Source organism: Gossypium arboreum, chromosome 4, assembly GCF_025698485.1.
Source record: "Gossypium arboreum isolate Shixiya-1 chromosome 4, ASM2569848v2, whole genome shotgun sequence".
Lineage (NCBI taxonomy): Eukaryota > Viridiplantae > Streptophyta > Magnoliopsida > Malvales > Malvaceae > Gossypium > Gossypium arboreum.
The window spans coordinates 111,287,247-111,311,088 of NC_069073.1; the positions used below are offsets into that span (position 1 = coordinate 111,287,247).

At 35.7% G+C, this 23,842-nt stretch overlaps 1 non-coding gene across 1 annotated transcript; it reads left to right on the forward strand.

The window, feature by feature from the left end:
- Nucleotides 1–22,753: 22,753 nt before the first annotated feature.
- Nucleotides 22,754–22,860, forward strand: LOC128292354 (small nucleolar RNA R71). Its single transcript, XR_008282338.1, has one exon. It is a non-coding gene; the product is annotated as a small nucleolar RNA R71 (small nucleolar RNA).
- Nucleotides 22,861–23,842: the final 982 nt, after the last annotated feature.

Below are 23,842 nucleotides of genomic sequence, written 5' to 3' on the forward strand. Positions count from 1 at the left end.
AGCAAGTCCTAAAGATAATTTTCCCTTACCACATATTGATACGTTGGTGGATAACACAGCAAAACATTCATTGTTTTCTTTCATGGACGGATTCTCGGGGTATAATCAGATCAAGATGGCCCCTGAGGATATGGAGAAAACTACCTTCGTAGTAATGTGGGGAACATTCTGCTACAAGGTGATGCCATTTGGGTTAAAGAATGCTGGGGCAACATATCAGAAGGCTATAGTGACGTTATTCCATGACATGATGCATAAAAAAATAGAGGTCTACGTCGACGATATGATTCTTTGAATCCAGGAGAAAAAGAGCATGTAGTGAATCTCAAGAAGTTGTTCGACAGGCTGAGAAAGTTCCAGTTAAAGCTCAATCCAGCCAAATGTACGTTTGGGGCTACCTCGGGGAAGTTGCTAAGCTTCATTGTCAGTGAAAGAGGTATCGAAGTTGATCCAGATAAAATAAAAGCCATTCAAGAGTTACCATCTCCGCGCACGCAAAAGGAAGTTAGAGGATTTTTAGGGAGATTAAACTACATCTCCCGATTCATTGCTCAACTTACCAACCAATGCGACCCAATCTTTCGGCTTCTTCAAAAACATAACCCGGAGATTGGAATGAGGAATGTCGGTGGCCTTTGATAAGATAAAGCAATATTTGTCTAGTCCTCCGAAGGTTAGTACCGGTAACTCGGGAGACCATTGATATTGTATTTGACCGTGTTCGAAAATTCAATGGGTTGCGTCTTTGGGTAACACGACAAGTCGGAAAGAAAGAAAATGCGATCTACTACCTCGGTAAAAGTTCACTTTGAATATGAGGTAAAGTATTAAATCCATTGAAAAATCTTTATTACGCTCGGTTTGGGTAGCTCGGAGACACGGACAATATATGTTGTATCATACGACATGGTTAATTTCAAAGCTAGACCCAATAAAATACATGATGGAATCACCGCACTCTCGGGAAGAATGGCACGATGGCGGATCCTCCTATCGAATATGACATTGCCTATGTAAGTCGAAGTCAATAAAAGGGGCGCAATAGCTGATTTCTTAGCGACTCGAGCGACGGAGGATATGAGCCCTTGAAATTTGATTTCCCGACGAAGACTTAATGTGCATCACGAAATGGAATCGAGTCATCAAAAGAGAAGTCATGGAATATGTGCTTTGATGGTGCGTCAAATACTTTAGGGCATGGAATTGGAGCAATCTTGGTATCACCAAACGGGAATCATTATCCGTTCACTGCAAGACTGAATTTCTTCTGTACCAATAACATAGCAGAATATGAGGCCTGTATCATGGGACTTCGTGCAACCATTGAACGAAACATCAAGATCTTGGAGGTGTACGGGGACTCAGCCCTAGTGATTTACCAAATCCGTGGAGAGTGGGAAGTGAGGGACTCAAAATTGATTAAGTACAGCGATTTAGTAGCTGGATTGATCAAGGAATTCAAAGAAATAGCTTTTCATTACTTCCACGAGAAGAGAACCAATGGTGATGCCACAGCCACTTTGGCTTCAATGTTCAAAGCAAGTAGAGAAGCGAAATAATGCCCCTCAAAATGAGCATATCGAGGTCCCCGCACACTTGTTGTAGCATTGAGAAAGAAGTAGACAGACGGCCTTGGTTCCATGATATCTTAGAATATATCAAGAATCAAAGGTATCCGAACAAGCGAATGAGAACGATAAAGAACAATTAGAAGAATGGCGTGGATTTGTTCTTGATGGGGATATCTGTATAAAGAGGAAAGGATCGATGCTTTTGAGATGTGTGGATGATGTTGAAGCTAGAAAAATACTTGAAGAGGTCCATGAGGGAATTTTAAACGCATGCCAATGGTTTCAATATGGCGGAAAGATCATGAGACTCGATTATTATTGGTGACAATGGAAAATGACTAAATCAATTTTGCCAAAAAATGCCACAAATGTCAAATCTATGGCGATAAAATTCATGTAGCCCCTTCACCCCTTCATGTCATGACTTCTCCGTGGCCTTTTTCTATGTGGGGCATGGATGTCATAGGCCAATTTCTCCAAAAGCATCAAATGGACATCGATTCGTTTTTGTGATCATTGATTACTTCACAAAATGGATAGATGCCGCTTCGTTTGCCAATGTGACGAGGACTGCGGTTTGCGTGTTTTTGAAAAAGGAAATCATTTGCTTGGGTATAGTTTGCTCGAAAGAATCATTTCGAGATAGTACCACGAATCTGAACAATAAGATGATGAAAGAAGTGTGTGAGCGGTTCAAATAAAGCATCATAACTCCTCGCCCTATCGCCTAAAGATGAGCGGGTCATGAAGCGACCAATAAAAATATTAAGAGGATCATTGGGAAAATAACGAGACATATAAAGATTGGCACGAGAAGCTTCCATTTGCTTTGTTTGCATATCGCACATCTGCGAACATCTACGGAGCAACTCCATTCTCTCCGGCTTACGGAATGGAAGTCATGCTACCTATTGAGGTTGAGATCCCTCCTGCGAGTCTTAATGGAATTAAAGTTAGAAGAAGCGAATGGGTTCGAGTTCGATATGATTAGTTGAACCTCATCGAAGAAAAACGTCTAAGAGCAATTTGTCACGGCAGATGTACAGAAGAGAATGATCGCGCCCATGACAAGAAATTATGGCCAAGAGAATTCCACGAAGGAGAACTCGTCTTGAAAAAGATTCTCCCAATACAAAAGGACTGCGAGGAAAATGGGCACCAAATTGGGAAGGACCATACGTCGTAAAGAAGGCATTTTCGGGAGGACCTTTGATCCTTACCGAGATGGATGGCAAGGAGCCATCGAATCCGGTGAACTCGAGATCTTTGTGAAGAAATATTATGCTTGAGATGAAAACGAAAAGGGCATCAAAAAAAAGGGATCAAGGCGAAAACCCGCAAAGGCGTCTTGATTAGCACAAAAGATTAGGATGAAAACCCGAGAGGCGTCCTAATGAGGTAAACACGGCTTAAAGAGCGTGGCATTTTAACAATGGGTCAAGCGGTGAGACTACAAGATTTGAAGCATTTTGAAAGCTCGAAATCTTCTACGCAAGAAGCCGCTCGAAAAGATTTTGATTGAGGAACGAGGAAGAGTTCATGTGTTGAATATCTAGAGCATTTGTATCCGTTGAATACGATCCTTTCTTTCTTTTGACATTTTTTACTCTCATTGGTTAACTTGCTTTGTTTGCCACATTTGAAATAGATGAATATGAAATATCATTTTGTCCCTATCGACCTTTTTCATGCATCTCATTATGTGTTTATTTACATGATAAATGGTGAAATGACATACTCTAAGCAAAAGAAATGTTAAGCATTACGGATGAAAATTTGATAAGCACAAGAGTCTCAAAGTAAGAACAAAGTTCAATCGGGGCAAAAGAGTGATATATGAGAAGCGTCGATTACTCGTGAAGCTTGAAGACAAGTATAAGGCACGAAGAGAAAGTCGAGAATCAAAGCAATGAACACAGATCCTCAACAATCGTGGCTAAATGGACATCGACAAACATGCTTAAGGAGCTTTGCATAATCATGTAGGCATAAAAGCATTTAAGACAAACATGTGCATATCATGATAACATCATACATGGCATATCTGGTACTCCAACAGAGCAAGAAATCTTGAATGAGAGTCGAATCGAATCAAAGGAAAAGACACGAATTCTACCAAAGGATGAGTTTTGGTATTTTGATGTTTTTAATTCATGCTTTTCAAGGAAAATCAACTCATATTGCGAGAGATGAGTTGAGCCTCAAGACACGTTGAGGTATTTTTAATTGTTGTTTTCAAAATCAACTCATATTGCGAGAAGTGAGTTGAGCCTCGGGACACGCCGAGGTATTTTTAGTTTTAAATTGACTCATATTGCGAGAGGTGAGTTAAGCCTTTTAATTTTGTTTTCAAAATCAACTCATATTGCTAGAGGTGAGTTGAGCCTCGAGAACCTGTTGAGGTATTTTCAATTTTGTGTTTTAATCAACTCATATTGCGAGAGATGAGTTGAGCCTCAAGACACGTTGAGGTATTTTTAATTTTGTTTTCAAAATCAACTCATATTGCGAGAAGTGAGTTGAGCCTCGGGCACGTTGAGGTATTTTTAGTTTATGTTTTAAATTGACTCATATTGTGAGAGGTGAGTTAAGCCTTTTAATTTTGTTTTTCAAAATCAACTCATATTGCTAGAGGTGAGTTGAGCCTCGAGCACTGTTGAGGTATTTTCAATTTTGTGTTTTAATTTCAACTCATATTGCGAGAGGTGAGTTGAGCCTCGAGTCCTGTTGAGGTATTTTCAATTCTGTTTTCAATTTACGTTGTTCAAGAATCAACTCATATTGCGAGAGGTAGGTTGAACCTTTTAATTTCTACTTTTTCAAAATCAACTCATATTGCGAGAGGTGAGTTGAGCCTCAGGACACGCTGAGGTAATTTCAATTTCTGTTGTCAAAAAAATCAACTCATATTGCTAGAGGTGAGTTGAGCCTCGGGGCACGCTGAGGTATTTTCAATTTTTATGTTTTAATTTCAACTCGTATTGCGAGAGGCGAGTTGAGCCTCAGGTCACACGCCGAGGTATTTTCAATTTCCGTTTTTCAATTTTTGTCTTTCAAAAAAAAATCAACTCATATTGCGAGAGGTGAGTTGAGCCTCAGGACACACTGAGGTAATTTCAATTTCTGTTGTCAAAAAAATCAACTCGTATTGCGAGTGGCGAGTTGAGCCTCAGGTCACACGCCGAGGTATTTTCAATTTCCGTTTTTCAATTTTTGCCTTTCAAAAAAATCAACTCATATTGCGAGAGGTGAGTTGAGCCTCAGGACACGCTGAGGTAATTTCAATTTCTGTTGTCAAAAAAGTCAACTCGTATTGCGAGAGGTGAGTTGAGCCTCAGATCACACGTCGAGGTATTTTCAATTTCCATTTTTCAATTTCTGCATTTCAAAAAAAAAAAATCAACTCAAATTGCGAGAGGTGAGTTGAGCCTCGGGACTGTTGAGGTAATTTCAATTTCATTTTCAAAATTCAACTCATATTGTGAGAAATGAGTTGAGCCTCAAGACACGTTGAGGTATTTTCAATTTCATTTTCAAAAATCAACTTATATTGCGAGAGGTGAGTTGACCCTTGGCTCATCTGTTGAGCTATTTTCAATTTCTATCTTTCAAAAAATCAACTCATATTGCGAGAGGTGAGTTGAGCTTCAGATCACACACTGAGGTATTTTTTCAATTTATATTTTTCAAAAAAATCAACTCACATTGCGAGATGTGAGTTGAGCCTCGGGTTACATGTCGAGGTATTTTCAAAATCTGTTTTCAAATTCTTTTCAAAATCAACTCATATTGCGAGAAGTGAGTTGAGCCTTGGCTCACGTCTTTGAGCTATTTTCAATTCTGTTTTTTTCAAAAAATTCAACTCATATTGCGAGAGGTGAGTTGAGCTTTTTAATTCTGCGAGAGTTGAGTTGAGTCTTTTAATTTCTGTTTTTCAAAAATCAACTCATATTGCGAGAGGTGAGTTGAGCCTTGGCTCACGCGCTGAGCTATTTTCAATGTCTATTTTTAGAGAGTCAATTCATATTGCGAAAATGAGTTGAGCTCAGGAGCACATGCCAAGCAAAGAATAAAGATTGGAGCTGATGGAAGACACCAGATTTAGATACCCTGAAGTGCAGTGAAGCAGGTCAAAGCTACAAGTTTGATCTCCCTGAAGTTACAGTGAAGCTGATCGAGGATATAAGATCTTGCCTTTCTGAAGTCGTAGAAGAAAAGACCACAGACCTTATCTCACTGAAGCGATAGAAGAGTAGATTGAAGTTGTAGATCTCACCTTTCTGAAGTTACAGCGAAGTAGATCGAAGCCATACATTTCATATCCTTAAAGTTACATCGGAATAAATTGAAGCTACAAGGCGTATATCACAAGATGCAGTGGAGTGAACCAAAGCTACAAGATGCGGTGGACTGAAAAGGGACTAACTAAATAAGAAGAGTTCTAAAGCAAGTCAAGACCTAGCAAGACCGGGCAAATTTGTCTTCCTTGAAAGTCTTTGCTCTATTCCTGTTTAACGACAATGAGCAAAGAGGGCATTGTAGAAGCCCAAATTGCGGACCGATTTCATCAAAACCCAACCAAACCTCTAAACCCACTAAAACCCTTAACTCATGACCCATTTACATCTACCCAAACCCATTACAAAACCTAAACATTAAACCCAATTCAAAAGCCCATTAAGCCCCCAAAAAACCTAATCCAAAAAAAAAAAAAGAAAAACCTAACCAAAAAAAAAAAAGAAGAAAAAGAAAAACCTAACCAAAAATAAAAATAAAAAACCTAGCCACCTAACCACTTTCCCACTTGCCCCATTTTTCCTCCCATTGTCTACCACCACCACCTACAAAATAGAAAAAAAAATAATAGAAAATCATGTAAAAAATGGCTATAAAAAGGCATTCAAAAATCATGTAAAAAGAAAGGAGGGGGATTTTACAAAGATTGAAAAAAAAAACATAAAAATCCCTTCAAATTTTGAACACAAAAGAAACATCAATAAAAAGGTTGCATCTTTTCTTTTTCCTCTTCTTTCAATTTTTTTCTTTTTTGTATTGTTTTTTCTTTCTTTATATATACATATATTTTAAAAAATTTAACTTTTCCGCCACCGTAGGCGGTGGCATGTGGTGGTGATGACGACGACGGTGACCGACGATCAACCGTGATGGCCCCCCTTGGCCGGATTTCCTTTCCCCTCCTTCTCTCTTCTTTCCCCTTCTTTTTTAGGTATTTTATATATATTATGTATATATTTTTAATGCCATTAGTTATATATTTCTTATGTATATATTCTTAAATACTATTATATACATATATATATATTTTAAATACCATATTGTGTATATATTATTATTACAAATTATTACTATTGCTAGTATTATTATAACTATTATTATATTAGTGTATATTTTATGTACATATGTATATATATATATATATATATATATATTTGCACATATCATTATTTTATATTATTGTTGTAAATTTTTATGTATATATTTTTTAGGTACGTTTCCTAATATTTTCTTTTATTGTAGATATTATTATTATTATTACATACTTTTATTATATGCATATATATATATATATGTATTTTATGTACATATTATTATTTTATATTATTATTACCAAATATATCATTTTTCCTATTTTATTATTAGTACATGATTTGTTTTTATTTTGTAAATATCATTATTATTGTTATTCTAATATTCTAGTATTCCATGTTAATATTTTTCATTAATGATATCATTTTTTTCGTCCTTTATCTATTTTAATTTCTCACTTTAGGAATATTTTTCTCATGTTTTAATTAATTTCAAAAATAAGGCAATGTACCGATTTAATATTAAGCCATCGATTTCATCGCTATGTTGGGTGAAATTCATCGGCTTGTGTTAAAAAACGGGACACCCTTTCTAAAAAGAAATCGAAAACTAAAAATTCTCATTTTTCAATCGGATCACGATTAAATATTATATTGGACTCGTATTTTTGAAAATCAAGTCAACAAATGTTTATGAGATACCAATTTTGGGCGTCATGAGGGTGCTAATACCTTCCTCGCACAGAATCGACTCGAACCCCAATTTTTCTCTGGACTTTCACGTAGACCTAAATTTGGCCTTCTTTTTATTTTAAAATAATTTTATTAGGTGTCCGATCACACCTATAAAAAGGATCGGTGGCGACTCCTTTGTTAATAAAATCGAAAGTTGGTTTTCAAATGTTTAATAAATCGCCACAATTAGCGACCAAGCGAAACTAATTTTTTTTACGTCGCTACACTTTGAATGGGTTTTCCTTACACTGAGTTTCCCAAACTCACCCTTTTATTTTCATCCACGCAGAAATCCCCAACCATAGTGGGCTTAGAGTCGTGAGGAATTGAGTGGCCGCCTGCTCGAAAGTTTGATTTTCTTCGGTGAACTGGACATCCTTTTAATTACGTTTGAGGTTTTGGGCTTTTAAATGTAATAAGGCCGCTTATTTATTTTGATGGTTTTAATATGTATTACTAAGATAGGTATTACTTATTTTAACTGTTGGCTGGATAGCTTTAGGTAGCGTTTTCAAAAACAACAGTTGATTTCAAAATAACACGACAACAAGCAAAGCTTCCGCAATGAAAGTATTTTCCAAAATTAATCACTTTTCCTAAAATGACTTAATCAAATCGGTTTCCTAGAAATATCCATGACGTTAAGGTGTGGCAATGGCATATGCATGTCTAGGATTGGATCCGAAGGAGCTTGGTATAGCGATCAGATGGACTCACCACCTCTTTTCCGGTTTCCTACGGTGCATGACTTCCATTCACTTTAACCCTTAATGAATTAATCTTTTGAACATTAAGTACGATTTTACGGACTTAGAATGGATTTTTTTAACGTTTTTGATGTGGCATGCGGATCAAGCCATAACTTCGGTAGGGTTTGGGGTGCTACAAAGTGATAAAAATTACCTTAAATACATAAGAATAGAAAACTTCATAATTAATTTTTATATTACATATATATAAAATTCTTTATATGTAAATGCCTTTTGTTTCAATATAACTTTCAATCATTTGAAAAGAAAACAAATGTATATGAATCAATTCATTAATAGTTTCATACCTACACATTATATTGATTGTTTGCATCAAATTTTAGTGTTCGATAAATAAATCTACATAATCTTTTAGTAAATATCTAATAATATTGGTATTGAAGTATATAAAATGAAATTGCTTTAAAAAAGCAAATGCAACAAAACAAGATTGCATTAACGACAAATACTATATAATCTTCCACACATCCTTCAAACACCTTTATACCCATTTGGTCATCTTCAAACAAGAAGAGACCAATATATTTTATAATTTTTTACTTATAGAGTTTAAAATTTTTATTTATAATGTAACAAATGTTAATTTTTGTAAAAAAAAATTAAAATCTATAAGTAAAAAAAAAATATAAAATATAGTGTAGCCTTTAATCGTATGATGTTAGTTAAAAAAGGAAGGATTCTCATATTGTCTAGGAACAAGTTGCAAACTTATTCATGAATCTATATATGCACATATCTCACATCCTATATTGCTTAAGAAAACAAGGGAAATGAGACTTTGGGTCTATATAAAGATCTGTTTTGTAAGTTTTATTTCCACATTAATTGGTGGCACAAAAAAAAATGGTGCTGTCATTTTGGGTCTTTATAAAGGCTTATTCTCGTAGATTTTCAAAAAATTGGTTTATTTTTGTAATATTTTTTTAAAAAATGACCTTTTTTGAAAATTTAGTCTGAGCACAGGCAAAAACGCATCCATGTTAGTGCACTTTTGCCTGACATAAGGAAAAAAACGTTGATGTGGAATCGTTTTCTGAGTTATCCCCTGAAAACGAGTCCACGTTAGTGCATTTTTGGGTTTTCACTCCATACCTGTAATTATTTTTAGAAATGGCCCATCTTCATAAATAATTTCGGAAATGGGCCTTTATTGGTACATACCCCTTAAATCACACTCTTCTCATTTTTTTTTTGTTTTAATTTTTAGCAACCAAAAAATAAGTATGGGCACTAGCCTAAATGGTAAGGCCTATTCCTCCTTTTGCTACCTAAGTTCAAAACATGCCATTTCCCCCTCCCATTTCTTTTATTTTCGACAGAAAGGGTTAATTACCCAATCAACCTCTCAAATTTAGAAAACCCTAAGTATTTAATCTCCTCTCCAAATCAAAATAAAACTCTAATATCTTTTCTTATTGAACCAAAATTTTACTTTCATTTTCCCTATTTCTTCCACGTTTCTTTTTCATTCTCCCCATTTGCAAATAACTTTACTCTCGTTGCTGAAATTTTATTTTGATCCCAAATTCAAACTCGATCTCCGTTCAACCGTTCTTCATATCGGTTTAGCGTAACACTGTCAAATCTTATCTTTAACATTGCCAAGAATCCGTAAGAATATTTCGATTCGACGTTTAGATCTCAAAATAGCTGTAGGATTATGTTCTTATTAATTTCATGATCGATTAAAATGATCCCTTACAAATCTTACCTATATTTCTTGGTAATCTTGATAAATCTTGAAAACTGCTATTAATCCTTGCATTTTCTCCGTTGAAAGACCTGTTGTAGGTATCCCAAATTAGACTTGGATGTGAGGATCATCGTTCGAGACTTCGGAGTCAGACGTTTGTTCTTTTATGAGTAAATTAGGGAAAAAATCGAGCCTAGGGTAGCGCCACACAGTCAGCCACACAGACGTGTGGGTCACACGACCCCTGAAACCCTAGGATGTTCTACTTTCACACGACCTAGGACCCCCCACACGGTCGTGTCTCCTATGTAGATTGAATTTTTGAACTCCACACGACCACAGTCTCTCACACGATCATGTACCCCCTCCACACGGCTCAAGGCTTCCCACACAGCCCAGACATATGGCTGTGTGTCCCCTGGAACTAAGAGCTTACAATTTTGATCTAAAATTTTATGTTTTGATCAAATTGTCCCTAAACAAGTTTTGAACTAGTTTTAGTGAATTAAATTATGCAATTAGGTCTTGATGATAAGAAATATGTTAGAATTCCTAATTGATCGAATTAATATGGTATGTATTTATCTTTATATATTTTTTCATGAATTATGAATAGTATATATTACTATTGTGTTTATACTTGCGATCACATAAACGACATGCCCTATGATACTATTAACCTGAATGCATGAAAAGCATGAATTTTGCTACTGACTTTCCATGTGTTAGTATATTAAATGCTATCATATTTTATATATATTAAATATGAAATCTGCATTGCATGGGATGAGACAATATGATCAGAGGAAGTCTGGTAGTTTATTTGCAATTATTTGTTTTTCTATGCATCCACAGCCAAAGACAGATTCCATATGTGGGTACTGCTGTGTATCCAAAGCCAAAGGCATATTTCAACTACAAGTTATGCTGTACAATGTACAGCCAAAAAGTAGGTTTCATCTGTAAGACCTTTTGCTGTGAACCCACAACTAAAGGCGGATTCCAACCATGGGGACTTGTTGTGTGTCCACAGCCAAATGGTAGTTATTATCTGTGAACCAGTAGTGGTTTATCCGCATCCTGATGTGTTAGAGAAAGGAGTTTAAGAGAAATCCCATTACGGTGTGTAGTGGTGGAGTAGGATCTATTTTATTAAAAAAACAAAACTTTATGGCATTTTAAACTCATGTGCATACAAATCTGGAAACTCTGATATGGTATATTTATATGTGTGTGTGCATATATATATGTTTTGTTGTGGCAAAAGCTGATGATTTGGTTATTCTGAAAATTGTTTTGTGAGTTCCAATTTATTAATGATGACTGCATAAAAAAAATTGATACTTTGAACTATTGTCTGATTGTGATTATTTTATGTGGTATTATTTAATGTGATTTACCAACTGTTGCACTGGTTTTCTTGTGACGAAATGCACAATAAGCTTCATAATTTACCCCATTTTATTTTTCATCCTTTCAGCTAACTCACCAGGTTAGGACGCGGACGCTAAATCTGAAGGGACTCGACTTAGTTTTGTTTTTTTTCTAAATATTTTAAGTTTCATTAATATTTGTTATTTCCTTTAAAAGATTGTATTATTTATTTTTGAACCGTGGCATGAGACTTAGGATATAGGTTTGTTTTATTTTGAATGACATTTCATTTGATTTTTTAAGATATTATGCTATGATTATTAATTAGTATGCATGAACCCCTGGTTTTCCTTAAAACCAATACATATCGTTTTTCTACTGTAATAGGCCAATTTTGGCCTGGGCCTGAAAAAAAAATAATAAAAAGTCCAAAATTTAAATAATCCATTTACAAATCAAAACCCAAGACCCAAGACCCTAGCCCAATCCAAACCCAAACTAAACTCAGACCCAAACCCCAAACACCCTAAAACTAGCCCATAACCCTAAGACTCAAAATTACAAGGCCCAAATGGCCCAAAACTTAAACAAGTTTCAGCCAACTAGAAACCCTAGCTGCTAGGTGCGTCGCTGCTCCCATGTACGACCTCTAGCAGCCTCCGCCTCCATGAGCTCCATACCTTAACATCAGCGCCGCGTACGGCCTCCGTACCTGTATGGACACAAGAAAACAACAGCAGATACAAAGAAAATAGAAAAAGATTGTATTTTTATTTTTTTTCTTTTCTTTTGGCTATAAAAAAAGCCATGAACAATGTATTAGGGTCCTTTCCTTTTCTTTTACGCACACAATAGCAATCAAAAACCCAAATTCAAATTCGAAAAAGGTGATTTATTTCTCTAATATTTTTTTTTTGTAAAAAAACTAAAACGAAGAAAATTTGCCAGATCCCTCCGATTTGGATTTCTCTCTGGTGCCAATAGCCCAGACCCTTAGGGTTCAGTTTGGGGTTTGATGGTGTGACAGTTTTTAAAACAAATCGAGCCATTTTGGGGTCATTTTTCACTTTATTTTTTTATTTTTTTGAAATAAAAGGTGAACAATGGAAAAGGTTTCGAAAAGGGGGACTTTTGGGCTTTTCGGCCACCGTGGATGGCGGCGCCATCGTCGGTGGCCGACGGTGGCTCCCATGGCCAGATACTTAGAAGGGGGAGAGAGTTTGAGAGAAAGCTTTTGATTTTTTTTTAAAAAAAATGAAGGAAGAATGAAGTTTTAGCAAAAAAATTAGCATTTATAGTTTACCCAAAACGACGCCGTTTTGGGCCAAAGAATAAGCATAAAAACGGTGTCATTTTACTAATAACCCATCTGATCGACCGACCCAACCCCCAGGGGATCCGCGTGTTTTCACTTTGATGGAATTATTGCGCTACAAGTCCCTCCGCTTTTATGGCCAGTTGCGATTCGGTCCTATTTCCTTTTTTTCTTTCAATTTCACCTTGTAATTTTTGTAGTGTTTCATTTCAGTCCATATTGAAGTTATGCGTTTTGGGAGACAGGGATATTACCCCATTTGGTCCCCCATCTCATTCACGTGTCACAATTTGGACCCGATATTTTATTTTATTCCGTTTTTTTCTTTTAATTTTGTTTTGATTTTGATTTAATCCTGGTTTGATTAATATCATTATTTGTTTATTTTTATTTGTCTTTTCCTTTTAAATACTAAAATTTAAATAATATTTAAATATTATATTTATATATCTATTTATTCATTACTTGTCTTTATGTTTAGACTCGATTTATCAATTCATTTATTATTTTATAATTCTTTACTTTAAAAATATTTAAATTTAATGTTATTTATATCATGCCATCTACTTATTTATTTCATTTGTTTATTATTCCTTACTTTTGAATATTTCAAATTAATTTATTTCCTCTTATTATACATTTCATATTTCATTTTTTACTTGCTTTTATTTCTATTATTATTATTATTATTATTATTATTATAATCTTTCATTATTGTTATTATTTATTTATATGTTTTATTTACATTTTATTACAAATCGCACCTTAAATTTCATTTATTTTTAATTTGGTTATTTACTTCCAATATTTTATGAACTTGTTTCCCTTATATTTATGTTTATTTATTACTTTGTTATTATTATCATTATGTACTATGAATCATTTATTAGCACGCTCTTATTGTTGTCATTAGTTAGCATAATTTTTATTCGTATACTTCTTTTAAATATTATATCAATTTTCACCCTAAATTCATAAAAAAAAAAGATTCTTTAATAAAGGCAATATTTCGTGTTTGGAAATTCGAGGGATCGTGCCCTAACGTACTGGGTTTCGATTTTTCTCGTTTGACTCAAATGATTGAATATCCTTTTAAAATTAAAATGCATGAGTTTTGAAAATTAAAAGACAGGCTGATTCTCGAAGGTAAAATGTCGTGTCCTAACGTACTGGATGTGACATTTTATTACTTCGGGACAAGAAGGTCTTTAGCATCCGCTTCGATTTATCCAAACAATTTTTTTTGTAAAATTAACATTAATAAAAAAGGAGGATCGTATTTTTAAATTCTTTACGGATTTTCAACTTTTGACATTAAGATATTAATTAATCAATTAGGTACCAATTTTGGGTGTTACGAGGGTGCTAATTCTTCCTCGTACGTAACCGACTCCCGAACCCGTTTTTTCGAATTTCGTAGACCAAAATCGCTGTTTTAGTAAAACAAAACATTTTATTAAAATAATCAAATTACGAGGTGATCCGAGCACACCTAAACAAAAAAGATTGGAGGTGACTCCCCATTTTCATTTTCAAAATAAAAAGTCGACGACCCCGTTTTTCAAAAAAACAATGGTTTCGACATCTGCTACCAAATTAAAATTAAGATTTTGAGGATAATAAAATGGTTTGTAACTGAATTTTCTATTGAATTAAACAAATGTTTTAAATGAACTCTTTTCAAAACTCCGATAACCCTACTAGGCCATCTCGGTGGCCAATGTAATCTTCTGAATTCAGGTCTAACGTCTAGGCCTGGTTGGGGAGGTTACAAAAACCCCTCCGAAGAGGATAAAAAATCACGGGCAATGTGGGCTTCACTAAATGAGCAAATAATCTGAAAGAGTACAATATGACGATAACCAAAATAGAAAACCTTGAATCCCGAAAAAACAAAGTGTTGGAAAATATGGACATCACATACATAATATAATTAATTAAATGTTATTATCTACTATCATAATATGTTATTCCAAATTAAAAGTGATCTAATTTGGTTAAGGTTTATTGGGCTTTAATTATTAAATAAAGCATGGGTTAAATATGTGTAGATACTCTAGTAACTAATTTCTAATTGATGATGGGTTGATTAGAAATTAGGGCTAATGTGCCAAAGTTATATATTAAGGTTATGATCCCCAAATTACACATAAGCTAACTTTTCTGATATCCCATCTTTAGAAAAAAGAGAGTCACATCCTCTATATTACTTGTGTGCTAATTTAGAAGATCAAAACCCCAAGATCCGTAGATTTTAAGAAATAAATAAATTTAGGTACGCTTTCGCAACTAGTTTTGTTCTTGATTTATTCTTGATGATTTGACATGATAGATCCCGGTTTACAGTTTTAAGCTAATGATGGTCCTAAAACTAACTAAAAATTCAACTAAGGCAAGCGCACCTATCGAATAGTAGTATAGTTGAGGTGAGACCAGAAATATCGTATCCAAAAGGATTAAAAGTACTAGTAATTACTATCTTTTTATTATCTAGCCTAAGAATTGAAGGGATGTTTTCTAAACTAAACTTAATTATCTAACTAACTAAGAACGCGACAGAGATAAATTTGGAAAATATTCTCTGGAAAACCGATGGAGAAGACAATACCCAAGGAAAAATCCACTTAGACTTCACTTATCACTTTTGAATTAGACGATTTATTCACTTGACTTAATCAGTAGAAATCCTTAATTTATGTTAATATCTCTCTCGAGACTAAGAACAACTGACTCTAGGTTGATTATTCGAAATCTCTTTCTAATTAAAACCCCTATTGCCACATTAACTCGATCTATGGATCCCCTTATTATATTTGACCCTAATCCGGCAGATTTATGTCATCCTATCTCTAGGATTGCATGCAACTCCACTTAATTATGAATGATCTACTCTTAAATAGGGACTTTTGCTCTACTGAGTAAGCACATCAAAAACTTGAATTAATATCCTAGAATATTAAAGCTAGGATTAAAACTCACAATTAAGAATAAGAACAAGTATTTATCGTATAATTCAAATAGTAATAAGATTCGTCTTAGGTTTCATCTCCCTTAGGTATTTAGAGAGTTTAGTTCATAATAATGGAAAACATCTCAAAATTGGAAAAACAACAAAACATAAAGAAACCCAAAGAACTTCTAAGGAAATTGAGTAAAGATCTTCAATCTTGAAGTAGATCCTGCTTCCAGGCTGATTCCGATGGCTGTCTTTGAGTATCTCCTGCCTTCTACTCTGCGTGCCCTCTTTAATCCTTTTCTAAGGTGTTTATATAGACTTTGGAATGCTTCAAAACCCTCGAAATTAGCCTTTTCCGAGTAGAATTAGACTTGGGCTCAACAGGGACACAGCCGTGTGGCACACCCATGTGATGATGTTCAGGCTGTGTGTAATTCTGAGTTGGTTTTTAGTCGATGCGGCCATGACACATGGGCGTGTGGCCTACCTGCCTGTCACACACGGGCGTGTGGATCACCCGTGTGGAAGTGTTTAGGCCGTGTGAAATACTGAATTAGGCCCAATTTGTCCATTTTTGGCCCGTTTCTTACTCTTTTTGCTTTCCTATGCTCACCTAAGTATAAAACATAAATTTAAAGGATTAGGAGTATCAAACTCAATGAAACTAAGGAAAAATCATCCATAAATATGTTAAACATAAGGTAAAAATATGCATATATCATGGTTTATCAAATATCCCCACACTTAAGCATTTACTTGTCCTCAAGCAAAATCCTCAACGCACAATTAAAATAAATTCTTCTCAACTTATAATTTTCATCAATACTGTTTCGAGATAATCTACAGATAGTGATTTATTGAGAATTCAACTAAAAGAACATTAAAGTTTCAAATAATCCAAGTTGAGTATTTCAATCATAAAATCATAGGTATCCCCCTTTATCTAAGTGATTACCTTTAATTCCAAATCAACAAGGGGTGACATCCTCACTAAAGATCTACTCAAATCGCTCAAAGTGTTTAAGGTTTAATAATTAAGCATTTAATAGTCAAATATGAAAAGTTATTACCATAGGGTTGCATGAAAATCAAATCTCCACCACTTTAAATGAGATGATACACAAATCAAAAGGTCTTTAAAGGGTTGTAACGGAGCTTGGGTTAAAGGTGTGGATTGAGACTAAAAAAGAAGGTTAGAATCGAGATTGAATTGATAAATTACCTAACTGGAAAAATAAACTAACACTAAATAATTACATCAATCGAATTTATTAAAGATAAACATGAGCTTTTTCTCAAAATATGGAATTAAATACTTAAGCTCAAACAAAGAAATAATAATCAACATATATGTATATATATAATAATTTTTTTTAAGAACAAGTAATGAGAGAGAATTATACAACCAAATGAAAGAACATAGTGAGGCAATTAACCAAATCAAATCTCGAGAAAAAGGGAATCAAAATAGGAAAAATTCTTAACGAATCAAAAAGTATGATATAGGGGTTAAAATTTAGGGTAAATTAAGAATGGTTTGTTAAGATTAAAGGGGTTTACTAAGGGTTAATTATGAAGGTAGGCTTTTTGTGGGGTAAATGGGTTAAAACCTAGGTGCCTTTATCATCTCGGAATATCAAATCAAAGGTGTGGTCTTGACATGCAAAATCGAAGCAAGTTCTAGAATAACAATTCAATGTTGACACACTTATAACCAATAAAATCAGTGAGCAAGAAAGATATATGCTCTAAAAGGCTCAAAATCTCACCAAAATTATGGGTATTTGATGTAAGTCTTGTAAATTCAAAATTTCAAGATAATACCTCAATTCAGTTAAACAACCTAGCAATTTTAATTCTCAAAAGTCAACTTATCATTCTTGATTCTCTACTGCCTTTAAAGTTTAAATAATCAATGCATAATTACCTATGTTTTAATCCATAACATATTAATAAAAATCATAAATCAATCAAAATTCATTCTAATAGTAATATGAGAAAATTATTTGAGAACAAGATATAATTCAGGGATTTTCTGATAATCATATAAATAACCTCCTCACACTTAAGATGTACATTGTCCTCAATGTACGAAGATAGATAATAATAATTTAAGCATAATATCAAAAGAGAGGGAGAGAAGTAAAACTACCCTGAATTTTTGGATGAAATCCTTGGAATAGCGAAAGCTAGAATTGTAGATAAGGCCGAATAAAAGGCATGATTCTGAGTTATTAATAAGAAATAAACCCAACTATGGAAAAGAATTAAGGGATCACTTGATAATAACCATAAAGATAAACATAGTTCAAAATATAAAACAAAAGTCTTCAAAAATAAATAAAAGACAAAATAGAATTGAAATGAAAATAATAATAATAATAAAATAAAGGGACTTAAAGGTCTTCATCATCAGCTGGCTCGTGGGCCAATGGTGCCGAAGGAGAGATGTGGAGGTGGTGGCAAATCTGTCGAAGAGTGGCATCGATGCTGTCGAACCGCTCAAAACACTACTGCTCAAATCGAGTGTGTCGCTCGGATATATCTGTCAAAGTGGCAGCAGTGGGACGGTGACTCTGCAATGGTGGTGAAAGTGGTTCCTCATGAAGGGGAGGGACATCATCAATAATGTCCTCTGGATCAACTTGATCATTAGAATGAATGAGTCTGTACTAAGGGGGGTCGAATCCACGGCGTCGCTCTATCATCCTCATGTGGATCATACTAGAAATTCCCAAAGGAGCCATCTGGCCTTCTAATATGAGTGTCGATGACATCTCTGGAGTGTCGAAGAGGCCCAAGTATCAAGCGAGACGAGTTACGTAGGGACCAAGACAGATGGGACCCCTCCTATGGCAGTCCGTTTGATGGCGAAAAACAAGCGCTATGAAGTATGCCAAATCAAAGATGTGACCAATCGCCATGCTCTAAAGATAGTATACGTCAGTAGTGCTTACAACTCCTGTGCTCTCTCTCATGCTAGTCAACGTGTGAGCTAATAAGACGTAGATGTATCGTAGAGCCGGAGAAAGAGATGTCTCCTTCAAGCAACTCGCGTCATAACGAATCTGATTAGCTGTGAGATCGGTCCAACAGCACGATGGTGAGTGATGGATGTGACGGTGGAGGTGAAGAAAGTTATTGGCACCTATAAACTCATCAGTGTAGATGCCCAAAGCTGCGCCAAACTCAGGGGCGCTCATATGTCACACTAAGCCACCAAGTCGGAAAGTGATAGTACTGGCCTCATCATGGGTCTTCATCATGGGTATTCATCATATGCTGTAGATGGAAAGTAGTGCAAAACTCCAAGGTAAACTCTGAATAGGTGGGTTCGATAATCACAAAGAACTGATCCCACAGGGAAGTGGTAATAAAAGCACGGACTTCATCATCTAGCCTGACCTACTCCAATGCGGCCCAATCAATACATTGGCCCACTCCTAGCGGTCGCATGTACAAAAGCTGAAACAAGTCATCCTGTGGGCCTGACGATAATTGAAGCAGAGAATGACGAACTTCGGTCGAGGCACTCGAGGAGGTTGCGCCAGGACCCTTCCGCTTTTTTGAAGCTGAAACAGTAATTTTCTTGCCTCATGTGTTTGTCATGGTATTCCTGAAAATAACAGAAGTCAAACAGCACCAAGTATTTAACCACAAGACAAAGGAGAAAAAGTAGAATCTAAGTAAAAAAAATAAAATAAAACTGTGGTCTTAAAGAGTATATACCCTAACACTAATGAAAGCAAAGACTAGAATAATAGGGACATAGCAATAGTAGTAAGGAATTAAGAAAACATAGCATGACAACATCTAACTAAATAGATAGATGCAAATATAGGAGAATATAAATACTAAAAGTAATAAAATAGGCTAAAATAAAGAAAAAAATGGAAGAGTCAAAACAAACCAAGTAAAAATAATAGTCAAATATAATGAATAATAATAGCAATAAAATGAAAACTACTAAATATGTAAATAAATAAAAATTTCGAAAATTAAAATAGACTAACAATTAAGAAATAACAAATAAATAAAGAAATAAAGAAATAAATACTGAAATAAAAGAAAGGTGAAGGTACAAAAGGAAACCACGGGTAGTGGTGAGGTACTGAATTGCGGTGGGCGATCTTTGGTGTGCTGTGACGAGGCTGACCACAATGGGAGGGCGGCTAGTGGCCGTGTGGGTAGGGGCGTGGTGTGAGGGCGGGGGAAAAGGGTTGGGTCGAGCTTGGAGGTTTCGTGCGGCATGTGTTCTGTTAGGGGCTAGAGAGAGGGGGTCTCAGTGAGGGCTGTGCATGGGAGGGGAGAAAACTGGTGGCCGAACGGTGAGGTGAAAGGGTGTTGCGGCGGCTAAGGTTGGGGGGTTGGGGAAGGAGTAGAAAAAAATAAAAATTAAGTTTTTGGTCGAGTTAAAATAGGGGCACGGTCGGGTTAAGGCCCCATGTTGGGCCACACGTCCGTGCCACACGCCTGTGTGGCGCCAGTTTAGCCCGTGTTAATCGCGAATATTGAATGCCCATTCGTCACACGGCCTGGAACACGCTCGTGTGTCTAGGCCATATGGTTCACACGACCGTATCACACGACCATGTCCCACGTTGTTCGCTTCTCCTACGCCAATGTGATATCTCACACGCCCGTGTGTACGAACACACGGCCGTGTGCCTTACCCGTGTAACTCTCTGACTTGTTTAAAATTTAAAATTTTAGCTCCAGTTTTCACACGGCCTAGGACACGCCCGTGTGTCCAGGCGGTGTGCTTCACATGGCCGTGTCGCATGGCCATGTGGATTGAATTTATGGTCGTGTGACTCGATACTTGGGGATTTCTAGCCCTGTTTCCACACGGCCAGGAACATGCCCGTGTGTCCAGGCTGTATGGGCCACTGTACCTGTATTAAAATACGAAAAATAGCTAAAATAAACTAGTTAGTGGTGTTAGTGCTGGGTTGCCTCCCAAGAAGAGCTTATTTAGAGTCTAAGCTTAACTTACCTCTTCATTCACATAGTCACGGCGGATCATGGAGTCGAGACTCCTCTTTCTCACTATCAATTCTATTATCCACATAAAGTCTAAGTCAAGTAATATTTACCTTAAACGTGTCAAATTGAGAATGATTTACCTAAACTATGTCGTATAGAAAAATATTCAGTACCGTGAAAGGAATCGCTCCGTTTGTATTAAGCTTTGAAGTGGCAATTCGGGGGTCTTTTTCATCTAACAATACTTTATCCTCGACCTTAAATTATTTTGTTTCATCTCTACACTCATCATGGCATCGCTTTGATTCATCGTGTACTTTTGGTTTCTCCTTGACATGTGTTCGCCATTCGTCTAAATCATCGATCTGAAGCCTTCGTTCTTCGTGAATCGCTCTGTTTTTGTTACATGGATTAGAATATGGCTCCATTACGTTCTTCCTAGGGGTTTCCTGAAAAGAAGCTTGAGCCATAATGTTATTTATATCAACAGAACTTGTATAGCCATCTTGCTTGCTAGATAATTTAGTCGAATCACGAGTTTGGAGAGTAATCGTGTCATCTCTTACACAAAGTATTATTTCTCTTGTGCCAACATCAATGATAGTCCTAACAGTTGCTAGAAATGGTCGTCCTCAAATCAAATGCACGTCACTATCCTCTTCCATATCTAGAACAACAAAATCAATTGGGAATATAAATTTATCAATTTTGACTAGCACATCTTCAATGATACCTCTAGGAAACCTAATTGTTTTATCTGCCAGTTGAATGCTCATCGTAGTTTGTTTTGGTTTCCCAAGACCTAGTTGTTTAAATATTTTATAGAGCATAACATTAATGCTTGCCCCTAGATCAGCCAACGCATTATTAATATTTAAACTACCAATTAAGCAAGGAATCGTAAAACTCCCTTGATCTTTCAACTTGTTGGGTAGCTTATTCTGTAGAATGGCTGAGCAAACTACGTTTAATTCCACATGCGATGCATCATCTAACTTTCATTTATTAGCCAAGAGCTCTTTTAAAAAATTTATTACTTTTGGCATCTGCGAAAAAGATTTAATAAACGGTAAGTTAATATGTAATTTTTTAATAATTTAAGAAATTTACCGAATTGTTCATCTGTGTGGTCTTTCCTTGTCGCATTGGGGTATAGCGCACGAGGGTTATACTCATTGCTTACCAGTTTCTGTTTATCATTGCTTTCATCATTCTTACCTTTATCTTCCATATTATATTGCCTCGATTTCGGTTCAGCTTTAACTAACCCTTCATCATTGTGTACGGTAATGGCATGAAGTTGCTTCATTGGGTTAGTTTCAGTGTTACTTGGTAGGCCACCTTGTGGTCGTTCAGAGATCAACTTAATAAGTTGTCTTATTTAGGTTTCGAGCCCTTGAATCGACATTCGTAGATTCTTAAGCGTTGTTTCGATATTCTAAAAATGAGTTTCTGACACCGAGATGAATTTAGTAAGCATCTCTTCAAGGTTCAGTTTCTTCTCTTGTTAGTAGGGTGGTTGTTGAAAACTTGGAGGATGTTGTGGCCTTTGATTTCCCTGACCACCTCACAAGAAATTGAGATGGTTCCTCCAACCTGCATTATAAGTGTTACTATACAGGTTCTTTTGAGGTCTAGATTATTACTCATATAGTGGACTTGTTCCTCCTCAATGCTAGGGTTGAAGGATGGATACTCTGTGCTGTGCACTCCTCCTCCATTTGAATCACACCTCATCACTGGATGTACCTGAGTAGAACCACACAAACCATCAATCTTTTTATTTAAAAGTCCTACCTAGTTAGATAGCATAGTGACCACGTCAAGGTTGAAAACACTAGTTGCTTTTGTCTGCTTCGTTCTCATGACTTGCCACTGATAGTTATTCAGTGACACCTCTTCAATAAATTCGTAAGCCTCTTCAGGTGTTTTGTTGTTTAAAGTTCCACTGGCGGCTACATCGATCAGTTGCCTTGTTGAGGGGTTCACACCATTGTAAAAAGTCTGAACCTGGAGCCATAGAGGTAACCCATGGTGAGGGCACCTTCTCAATAAGTCCTTGTATCTCTCCCATGCATCATAAAGAGTTTCTAGATCCATCTGCACAAAAGAGGAGATATCATTCCTCAATTTAGTAGTTTTAGCCGGCGGAAAATGTTTAAGTAAAAATTTTTCGGTTCTTTGTTCCCAAGTGGTGATTGACCCTCGTGGTAACGAGTTCAACCACTGTTTAGCCTTATTCCTTAATAAGAAGGGAAATAACCGAAGGCAAATGGCATCGTCAGAATCACCATTAATCTTAAAAGTGTCGCAGAATTCCAAAAAATTTGCTAAATGAGTGTTTGGATCCTTGTCCTGCAAACCATCAAACTGAACAAACTGTTGTATCATTTGAATCGTGCTAGGTTTCAGTTCAAAATTATTTACAGCAGTAGCAGGTCTAACTATACTCGATTTAGTTCCTGTTAAAGTAGGTTTAGCATAATCATACATAGTACGAGGAGCGGGATTCTAATCTACTGGATTTACAGCAACCACAGGAGGTAGCAGATTCATCTGATTTTCAGCCATCTCCTCAGTATTAGTGTGAATATTGTCCTCTCGCTCTTCCTCTATGTATTGTAGACTTCGCCTTATTTCTCTTCGGTTTCTGTGAGCTGTGCTCTCGATCTCACTATCAAAAAGCAAAGGTCCTGACGGGTTTCTTCTAGTCATAAACTAGAAAAACTTGCCAGAAGTAAATAAAAGAAAATTTAGTATTTAAAATAAAAACAAAATTAAATTGCAATAAAAATAAAGAATGGCTAAAGTAATAAAAATTAAGTGTTCCTAATATCTTAATCCCCGACAATGGCGCCAAAAACTTGATGGTCCTAAAACTAAATAAAAATTTGACTAAGTCAAGCGCACCTATCAAACAGTAGTATAGTTGAGGTGAGACCTGAAATATCGTATCCACGAGGACTAAAAGTACTAGTAATTACTATCTTTTTATTATCTAGCCTAAGAATTGAAGGGATGTTTTCTAAACTAAACTTAATTATCTAACTAACTAAGAACGTGACAGAGATAAAAGTTGAAAAATATTCTTTGGAAAACCGATGGAGAAGACAAT